Here is a 9,204-nt window from a genome sequence, read left to right as displayed (position 1 = left end):
ATCAAGTAAGAATTTTTGCTGCCCCCTCCCCTCTCCTCCATGCCCAGCAGCACATCCCTTTCTTTCCCCTGCTATTCCCCTCCTCCCCCCACACCACTACCGCTGTACCCAACTGACAAGGGGTAGCTGCTCCTGCCTTGCTTCAGCTGGCTGCACATGGAACCAGGCTTGGCTAGATACAGCAGTGGAGAGAGGTGCCACTGAGCGTGGATGGGGAGCATGGGGTGGGGGAAGGATTTTAAAACAAGTCCCTGGCTGCTGCTTCTGTAGTGGTGCTGATTGAGAGGCGGGTACATCTGTGCCACTGCACCCTTTCTGAATCCACCTGAGATACTTTTCTAGTACTTCTAAGCTACAACTTTTCATCTAAGTAATAAAGTAAGTGCACCTACACATTTCATTCAACATGCACATATTCTAGCAGCTGAGTCCTGTGAATTTTATTGCTTCAGGGCTGAAGTTACAGGTCTCAGTGCCCCTCTTTGTAGTCATCAGTTTCTTTCACCAGAATGAGCAACTAGTCCATTCTTAATGCTCCTAATATTACCTGTCATTAGATAAGTAAGTCTGCCTTCAGGTATCTACAGAAGGTGCTGAAATTCAAACATGAATCAATTTTAGGAAGTCCTCTGTTTTGTTGTGTTACAAGGTGGCGTCAATTCAGAGAATCACACAGGTTTTTTCTGGCATTATCTATGAATCTGCTTCTGTACTTATATTTCCCTTTAGATACAAAATAATTATTGTTACTTCATTGTTCCTTCTTTATATTCTGCATTTCATGCAATGTAGTGTCCCTTATGCCTGCTTCGGAGGCTTTTTTCCTGTTTTCTGCTTCTCCTGGTTTTCTGTGGATTTAGAATTTTTTAATTTCCACTAATTGCAATTCAACATTGGGGTGCTAAGCCATGTTACTCTGAGGTTGGGCAGAAGGTTGGACAGGGTGGAACCTTAGAAACTAACTGGTTCAGAAAAGCATGAGCTTTCATAGGAAACCACCTACTTTGTCATCTACTATGAAATGACTGACAGAAGGAAAGGGTTTTATATAGAAGGGATAGGGACAAGGGCAGGAAGCACTGCTGAAAGAGAGAGTGGCTTGACTGGATCTTGGTCTCTCTGCTTTCCTTCTGCCAGTCCTTTCATAGTATCTGGTGAAGTAGGTTGTTACTTATGAAAGCTTAGTGCTTTCTGAACCGGTTAATGTTAAGATGCCACCCAGCCCTATCTTTTGCTTAACAAAGCATGGGTACATGAGGCAAGATCTTGGAGCACTATAGATATTTTTCTTCATAATGGTTATTATTTGATAGTAGCACTGTAGTCAGGTGTATTCAAATTAATGTCGTGGCTTATTCTGCGTCGGTAGGCATGTTTGCACTGTCAAAGGACTGTATTTGCAAATGCCTCAGTGAAGTGTGGTGTGCTTGTCAGTGTGCATTATTCAACATATATGTTCTTTTCCTGTGCTCAGTACTGATGTAACTGAGTGCCAACCACTAGGACAAAAACAAATGTGAATATCTGTCATTTTATTCCTTCATGTTTCCAGGGAGAATAGCAATGGCAATCTTGGCATAGGTTAGGCATTATTTAGACCCAGTTTGCTTCTCCTCTCCAGGGCAGCCAAGTGAGAGAAATCTCTGGGGCAAGCTGGAAAGTGTGGCTCTTTAAGATCATTGTTGCTCTGGAAAGGGGAGGGCTTTGGTTTCTACCCTGGACCCTTCCTCTCAATGGAACAGAAAATTCTCCATTGCTCTGCATTCATTTTATCCAATGAACAGTCAGTGCAGGGGCAGTGACTCACCTTCACTGATCTGATGTGCTGCAGTTCAATTTCACAAGTTTTTTTCCCTCTTCATTTATGAATCAGTTTCTTTGAACTAATGGGATGTCCTGATGTAGTTGTGTAATTGCATGTGATAAAGAAAACTGAGAACCATGGGTGTTTATACAGGTTCTTTGGGAGTGCAAGGGGGCATGCTTTATCACCCGGAGCATCCCATGTATCACCATCCCCAACCTGAACAATGGTGGTGGGGGCATTTTTAAGTAAAGCTTATTGAGTAAGCTTTAGTTAAAAGTGCCCCCGCCACCATGTTCAGTGTGGGGACATTGATACACATGATGCTGGAGTCCACTGGAGTGTGGTAAATAAAATACCAAGCTCCAGCAGACTTGATTAATCAAGTCTGCTCCAGCGCACTGTAATTACAGCATATCGGAGCAGCCTCATTGCACATCTATAGGCATCCATCTGCATATGTCATTTGCATGTTGCTGGTATTTGAATCTGTATCATCTGACCAGTTCATATAGTGGGACTGCATGTATACACTGAAAAGAACTGGAGCAGGAAAAATCAGAGTGGAAAGGAGCGAGACCTGTAAGAGGAATCCTTGTTTCTATTATTTTAGGTACTTCTGTGTCTCTTTCACCATAGTATCATAGCATCCTGTCTTTCTGGCAGAGCATGTAATCTGTTCTAGGAATTTAGCTTCTATTGCTCATAGAACAAGCGTGAACAGACAGTCATTTATTTCCAGTTTACTTCCTTAAATTCTCTATCTCTCTTTTTTCATTCTGTTTGCAGCTAACGGACAGTTTACTGCAAACATCTTACACTGTATATTCCAACTCTGAGCTGTTTTTAAATTGTATTTGTTAATACTCAGTATTAATACTTCTGCAACGGAAGTACTATTGTTCCTATTTTACAGATGAGGGACTGAGACTCAGGGAGAATAAATGGTTTGGTAAAGGTCACATAGGAAGTTTTATAGTGAAGGATAGATTTAAACTCAGGTCTTAGAATTTGCCTAGATAATGTTCTCTTACTTACGAGTTTCTTTTATACATACATATATTAGAGACAGTCCATTCACAGAGCCATTTTATGATGACTTATTTGGTGTTTGCCTGTGTCAGACACAGAGGGCCTTGAGGATACTTTTTGTCGCAAACAGACTTTTTAGGTACGTTGGTGGAAGGGGCAGCAACTTTGAGGAAGACAGGGTCATGACCTGATCTTGGCTTATGTCTGAGATTCATGGTTTGGACAAGGGTATGTGCAGTGGTCCACTTTGGAAGCCAGGAACAGAGAAAACTGATCTCTGCTGGGGGAATGTGTGAATGTGTGAAGCCATACACCTGTAGCAGGGGCAGGTGAAGTCTAGCCCATGGACTGGATCTGGCCAGCAGTGGATTCCATTTCCCAGCAGCCCCTGCCCATGTAGCTGGGGCCAGTTTTCATGGAGAACCCAGCAACATCCACACTGATAGCGTGGGGCCAAAGTTTCTCTGGAGACCAGCCCCAGCAGCACTGCCAGGCAGCAGTGGTACCAGTCTCTGGCTGAGGGGGGGCTGCACTACAGGTGGGAGCAGCATGGGCTCAGCTGCCATCACCTGTGCAAGGTGGGCAGCGGTGGTGACACTAGGAGGGGTGGCTACTGGGGGCTACGGAGAATTCTGGGGTAGCCATATGACCTCTCAAGCTTCCCTCCCAGCAGTGCCCCTCCTGGCAGGGCATGGAGCTGTTCCAAAGCCTGGCTAGGATCTTGCAGCAATGACAGCATGGTCTGGAGCTGAGGCAGAGCCATGATCTGTAGCCTGCATGCCTCTGCCCAGGCCATACAGGCTGCAGATCATGGGTCTGCCACAGCTCTGGACCATGTTGTCACTGGTGCAAGATCCCAGCTGGGCTCTGGAGCAGCTCCATGCCCTGCCATGCGTCCTGCCAGTGCTGCTGGGACTGGTCTCCATGGAAAGTCCAGCCTCATGGTATCACAATGTGGCTGCTCCTGCGGTCTCCATGAAAACTGGCTTCAGCCACACAGGTAGGGGCTGCTGGGAAATGGAGTCCAGCTGCCAGCCAGATCTGCCATTTTTTCCCACCCCTGACTTACATCAATAGCATTGCACAAACACAGCCAGACAATTCCAATGCATACATTTTTCTCTGTACCAGGCAAACTTCTTGATGCTTCAGTGCTGGTCCACATCCTGCAAAACACAAAGACAAAAAAGGAAGGGGCTCAACCCACTTCGTTAGCTTATGTCATGGAATCATTTTTGACCCTGAGGTTGGCTTTGCTTACAATGGGCCCTGGCCCGTGTCATGCTGCAGCTCATCCAGAGATTCCTCTTCTTGATCCTTGTAGAGGTTGCTTTTTCAATAGTCCTTTCTTTTCAGTGACAGGTGCTCCAATGTGTGCCCTGCCACACATCTTTCCTTGGCTTCCACAAGGGGTTTTCTGTTGGGGTATGCTCCCCCAAGCCTTCTCTCAAATGGTGACCCACAAGGCGGTGAGAGAGAGAGAGTTTTCAGGTGCCCTATACTTGCATTTCTCTGGGGTGGCAACATAGAGTCATAGAAATTTAAGGGCTGGAAGGGACCTCAAAAGATCATTGAGCCCATCCCCCCCCCTTCTCTGAGCAGACATGTGGCATCTTGTAGACACTACCTTGCCATGAGTAGCTCCACCACATTTAGCCAGTCCCTGGAGAGTGTAGTTTTCAGGGCTTACTGAAGAACAATCTTCAGGCTCTTTTACCCTGATCGTCTTCATGTGTCATGGGCACAGTCTCTCACTTTTGGGCTTCTTGGCTCCTCCTCAGACTAGTTGAGATCTCAGGATTCCAGCTCTGGCAGTCTTAGCAGTGGTCTCTTTGACCTCTCTAGGGCCCTGCCTCTGGATTGCCAGACCCCTTGGTCTTTCAGGGATCCTCTGGACCCCTTTTGGGCTATGGACTCTTGGACTCCTTTGGTCTTCAGCTGTGTCCCCTGGACTTTGACCCCTGTCTGAGTCCTGGCCCTGCTCCTGGGCCAGTGAGACCTGGCCCTGCTAACACTTGAGTTCCCTGGGCTTCAGACCTCTGGCTCTCTGGCCACACTGATACTTGGCCCCTCTTGGGCTGGAAGATCTCTCTCTGTCTCTCCTCCACTCTGAACCTCTGGTCCCACTTTCTTCTGCCCCCTCCTGGGCCACAAGTCACTGTCTCTGACTCACACCTTTCAGACTGAGTCCCTGACTTTTCATGCTTCCATGACCTTTGGCTGGGCTCTGCTATTTGGCCTGTCTCTGTCTCTCTCTCTGTCTCTGTCTCTCTCTCTGTCTCTGTCTCTCTCTCTCTCTCTGTCTCTCTCAGTTCTCTGAAGTCCCCATACTCTCTCTGGGTTTTAACACTCACTGTATGGGTCTCCTTTAACTTTCAGCCTTTCTTTCCCTTGACAGATCTTTTAACTCTGGCACTGCTTTAACTATATTCTTCCTTGCCTGCAGGCATCACAGTTTGTGCTTGTCAGTGGCCCCTTCTGGCCTTGCTTTGTGCAAAGCAATCCAGCAAAGTTCTCTCTTGTCTCTTTGACAGCAAAGCTACTGTTCTCCTCCATCCAGTCAACAAACCACACACAATCTTTCAGGAAACCATCCAATCCTAAAATGAACTTCAAAACCATGCATCTGTTTTGTTTTTTTTTTAATTTAATTTAATTTTAAAGGCATCTTTGATAAGACCTGTGGTGTCTTGTTTTGTTTGTTTTGTTTGTTTTTTGTTTTTCTTATTCTGCTTCAGACTAGCTTCTTGGCATTGACTCCTTGTTTACACAGCTGCACTATGAGTGTTTGTAAATGCCTTCCTGCCTAAAGAAACTGTTAACACTTTTCCCTTCTAGAATATGCCTTGCTATTCTTGCAGAAGGGAGAGCAAAGTCATCCCTCACCTCCAATACCAATGCACAAATTCCTCTGCTACTGCCTTGCAACACAAAGGTATGCTAGCATAATAAACCAAAGCAGAAAAAGAATATGCTGGTGTCCAGTAACATTACTTGTGCCCCCTCCTAGCCTTTTATGATTATCAGATGCCTCCAAAAATCAAATTTCTGTGGCACTGTCTAGTTTGAGGGGCACACAGGATCACAAGGTATCTGTTTCACATCTGTCCCCAGTGTCAGGTTGGGGCTGGACCTTTCCTGCTCTTCCTTTGACTGTATCCAAGCTCCCTGAAGCTGCATTTCCTGGATAAGTCTGGCTTGCCGTAGGGTGCACCTGTAACTTCCAAATTACAGTCTCCAGAGCAAACATACAACACTGCTCTATAACCATGCCATTAACAATCCATACAAAGCAACCCTCTCCTTTTGCAGAAGCAGCCTTGCTTACAAATGCCTTGGTCCCAAGGACTCTTTCCCTCTAGATTCACACGTTCCCCCAGCAGAGATCAGTTTTCTCTGTTCCTGGCTTCCAAAGCAGACCACTGCACATACCCTTGTCCAAACCATGAACCTCAGACATAATCCAAGATCAGGTCATGACCCTGTCTTCCTCAAAGTTGCTGCCCCTTCCACCAACGTACCTATACCCGTGTACACTACTCTTTCTGACCCAGACAAACAGCCACCCCCTTGGTCAGCAGTGCAACAAATAACCTCCTGCACAAAAGACTCTGACACAAACATGGTTATTTAGCTTACAAGCCTAGTTGGAACTACCGAATAGCTTCATCTTACAAACAGGTCTCTACCCATAGTTTCACAGCCTTACCCCACTATGGGACTTGTCTGACCCCTCTAGAGAGGTTCACTCTGTGTCTGCAAATTCCCTGATTAGCCAGGTTACTGCCCTCAACTCGCAGTCCCAGGGACCCAGTCACCAACTGTTGGCGCTGGACCTGGTCCCAATCCTTGAGTTAGTCCTGGTGGAGTCATCAATTGTTGGCATTGGATTTATGACCCAGACACCATGTTCCAGGTGGACCCAAACTCAGACCAACCACGGCCTCTCCATTTGATAACAGACAAATTTTATGGATACACGTGATAGAAGATAAGAATAATGATACAATTCTGTATTTACCAGTCCTAGGGTTCCTCATCTCTGTGAACATCTGGCCAGTATCCAAGCATCCCAAGTGACCTATCACCTGGACAAGGGAGAAGAGATTGATGTCATATATCTTGACTTCAAAAAAGCTGTCAATTTGGTATCCCATGATCACCTCTTGGCCAAAATGGCCAATTGTGGCCTTGGGTCCAGTTTTGGGCTCCACAATTCAAAGAGGATGTGGAGAAGCTTGAGAGAGTCCAGAGAAGAGCCATGTGCATGATCAGAGGTCAGGAAAACAGACCTTACGATGACAGGCTGAGAGCTATGGGACTCTTTAGCCTGGAAAAGCGCAGGCTCAGAGGTGATCTGGTAGTCACCTGTAAGTTTATCAGAGGTGACCACCAGTACTTTGGGGAATGTTTGTTCACCAGAGCACCCCAAGGGATGACGAGGTCGAACGGTTTACTGCAAGACTGTTTCAGGCTGGACACAAGGAAGAATTTCTTTAATGTCCGAGCCCCCAAGGTCTGGAATACCCTGCTATTGGAGGTGGTTCAAGCACCTACACTGAACACATTCAAGAGTAAATTGGATGCTTATCTTGCTGGGATTCTATGACCCCAGCTGACTTCCTGCCCTTTGGGCAGGGGGCTGGACTCGATGATCTTCTGAGGTTGCTTCCAGCTGTAACGTCTATGAAATCTATGAAATCACTCTGAGATTCTCTCTTGAATGTCAGATGTCAGCAGCCTGGAGGCCCATACCCCCATCCCATCCCCTAGTGGGGTGAGTAAAATGGACTTGTGGTATGTCCTCTGCCCCTAATGGCCTCTTGGGACCCTTTGCTGCTCTAACATGACTCTTTTTGCATTCTTTCTTTCATCTGACTCTCTTTATCTTTGGGCATTGCCGATTGATCTCTCTGTGGTAGTCATACTGTCCATGTTCTGTCCTGTCAGCTAATCCCTTGTTTCACAAACCCATCACATGCACCCATCCTAATTGGGCTCTTTCAGGTGTTCTTCTAATTTAGTTCATTAACCAAAACTGGAAATCCCAAGGGCTCTCTGCACATGGGAACTGTGACCTGGTGCCAAAGCTGCAGAGTCCATTATCTCATGTTATGGAACAGTGTGGTGCATGTCTTCAATTTCCCAGCCTGTGTGTTGGTTTGCTGGTAGCCTGTGCCAGATACAGTTGGCCTTGAGGAAACTTTGTTACAAACAGGCTTTTTAGAAATCAATTAACTCTTGCCATTGCCCTGGGCCATTGTTTTAATGCATGTTTATTTTACCTACAAGCCAGTTCCCAAAAGACAACCTCTAAATACTATTTTTCTATCCATCAGAACTACTCCTGAACTGTGAGTTGACCATAGCAGATACCACCATTGAGTCCATCCCCACAACACCCTTAAAGGAGATCCCTCACCAACCTTCCTATCCCAGAAGTCTGGTATGCCATCTAGGAAACCAAGAACTGGATGGCATACCTGCTGAAATCTACAAGACTGGCAGTGAGATAATAGTACCGAGACTATGAATTTATTCTATGATTTTGTAACAGTGAAGTGATCCTGGAGGACCTGAGGAGTGCCAACATTGTGACTATCTTCAAGAAAGGAGGTAAGTCTGTGTATGGGAACTATTGAGGTTTCACCCTACTTTCTACAGAAGGGAAAATTGTTGTGCACATACTCTTGAACCATCTTCTACCTCTTGCTGAGGAAGTCCTGCCAGAATCTCAGTTTGGTTTCATTCTATTCTGTGGGGAAACTGACATTAAACTTTGTTGCCTGCCAGGTCCAAGAAAAGTGTCAAGAACAACATCAGGACCTGTATATGGCCTTCATTCATCTCACTAAGGCCTTTGATTCCTGTCGGGGTAACTGAACACCGAGTGAATCAGGTCCCAAGGTCATGGTGGGCCGGGGTGGCAATTGGAATACGAACAGGTGGGATTAGCGGCGGTGGAGTGTGAGCTGTACGGGAAGTTTAAACAAAGATGATTTATTTACTCATGCTTGGGAAGCGGAGGCTCAGATATTTCTTCAGTTACAGTATAGCGAACAACAAAGGGGTCTCCACGGGGTTCACTAGCAAGCCCTTGCTTTCTACCCCTGAGGGATAGGTGCGGCTGCCCACTAGCTAGTCCCAGGGCTGGTCAACAGCTCATGAACGGGATAACCAACAACAAAAACTGTAATGTAGTGAATCGAGGAACGGGGTCGTGATGCCAGTCCAAAAGACAGTCCATAAACCAAGGTCGGAGACGAGAAGCCAGAACAAAGTAAGCCGAAGTCAAAATCGAAGCCAAACAGTCCCGTAACCAAGATCGAAAAGACAAGTTGCTCCACCTGCCGTCCGCAGCCTCTGCT

The 9,204-nt window shown here is 46.3% G+C and overlaps 1 long non-coding RNA gene across 1 annotated transcript in view; it reads left to right on the top strand.

The window, feature by feature from the left end:
* LOC109321657 overlaps positions 1-9,204 on the top strand; it is a 19,300-nt gene that overhangs the window by 6,323 nt on the left and 3,773 nt on the right. Inside the window, exon 2 of the long non-coding RNA XR_002104130.1 lies at positions 558-561. This is a non-coding gene — a long non-coding RNA (uncharacterized LOC109321657). The remainder of the gene's footprint in view (positions 1-557; positions 562-9,204) is intronic.

This window comes from Crocodylus porosus, unplaced genomic scaffold (genome assembly GCF_001723895.1).
Source record: "Crocodylus porosus isolate Cpor-Errol unplaced genomic scaffold, CroPor_comp1, whole genome shotgun sequence".
NCBI lineage: Eukaryota > Metazoa > Chordata > Crocodylia > Crocodylidae > Crocodylus > Crocodylus porosus.
This window is presented reverse-complemented; position numbering and strand designations above follow the sequence as displayed.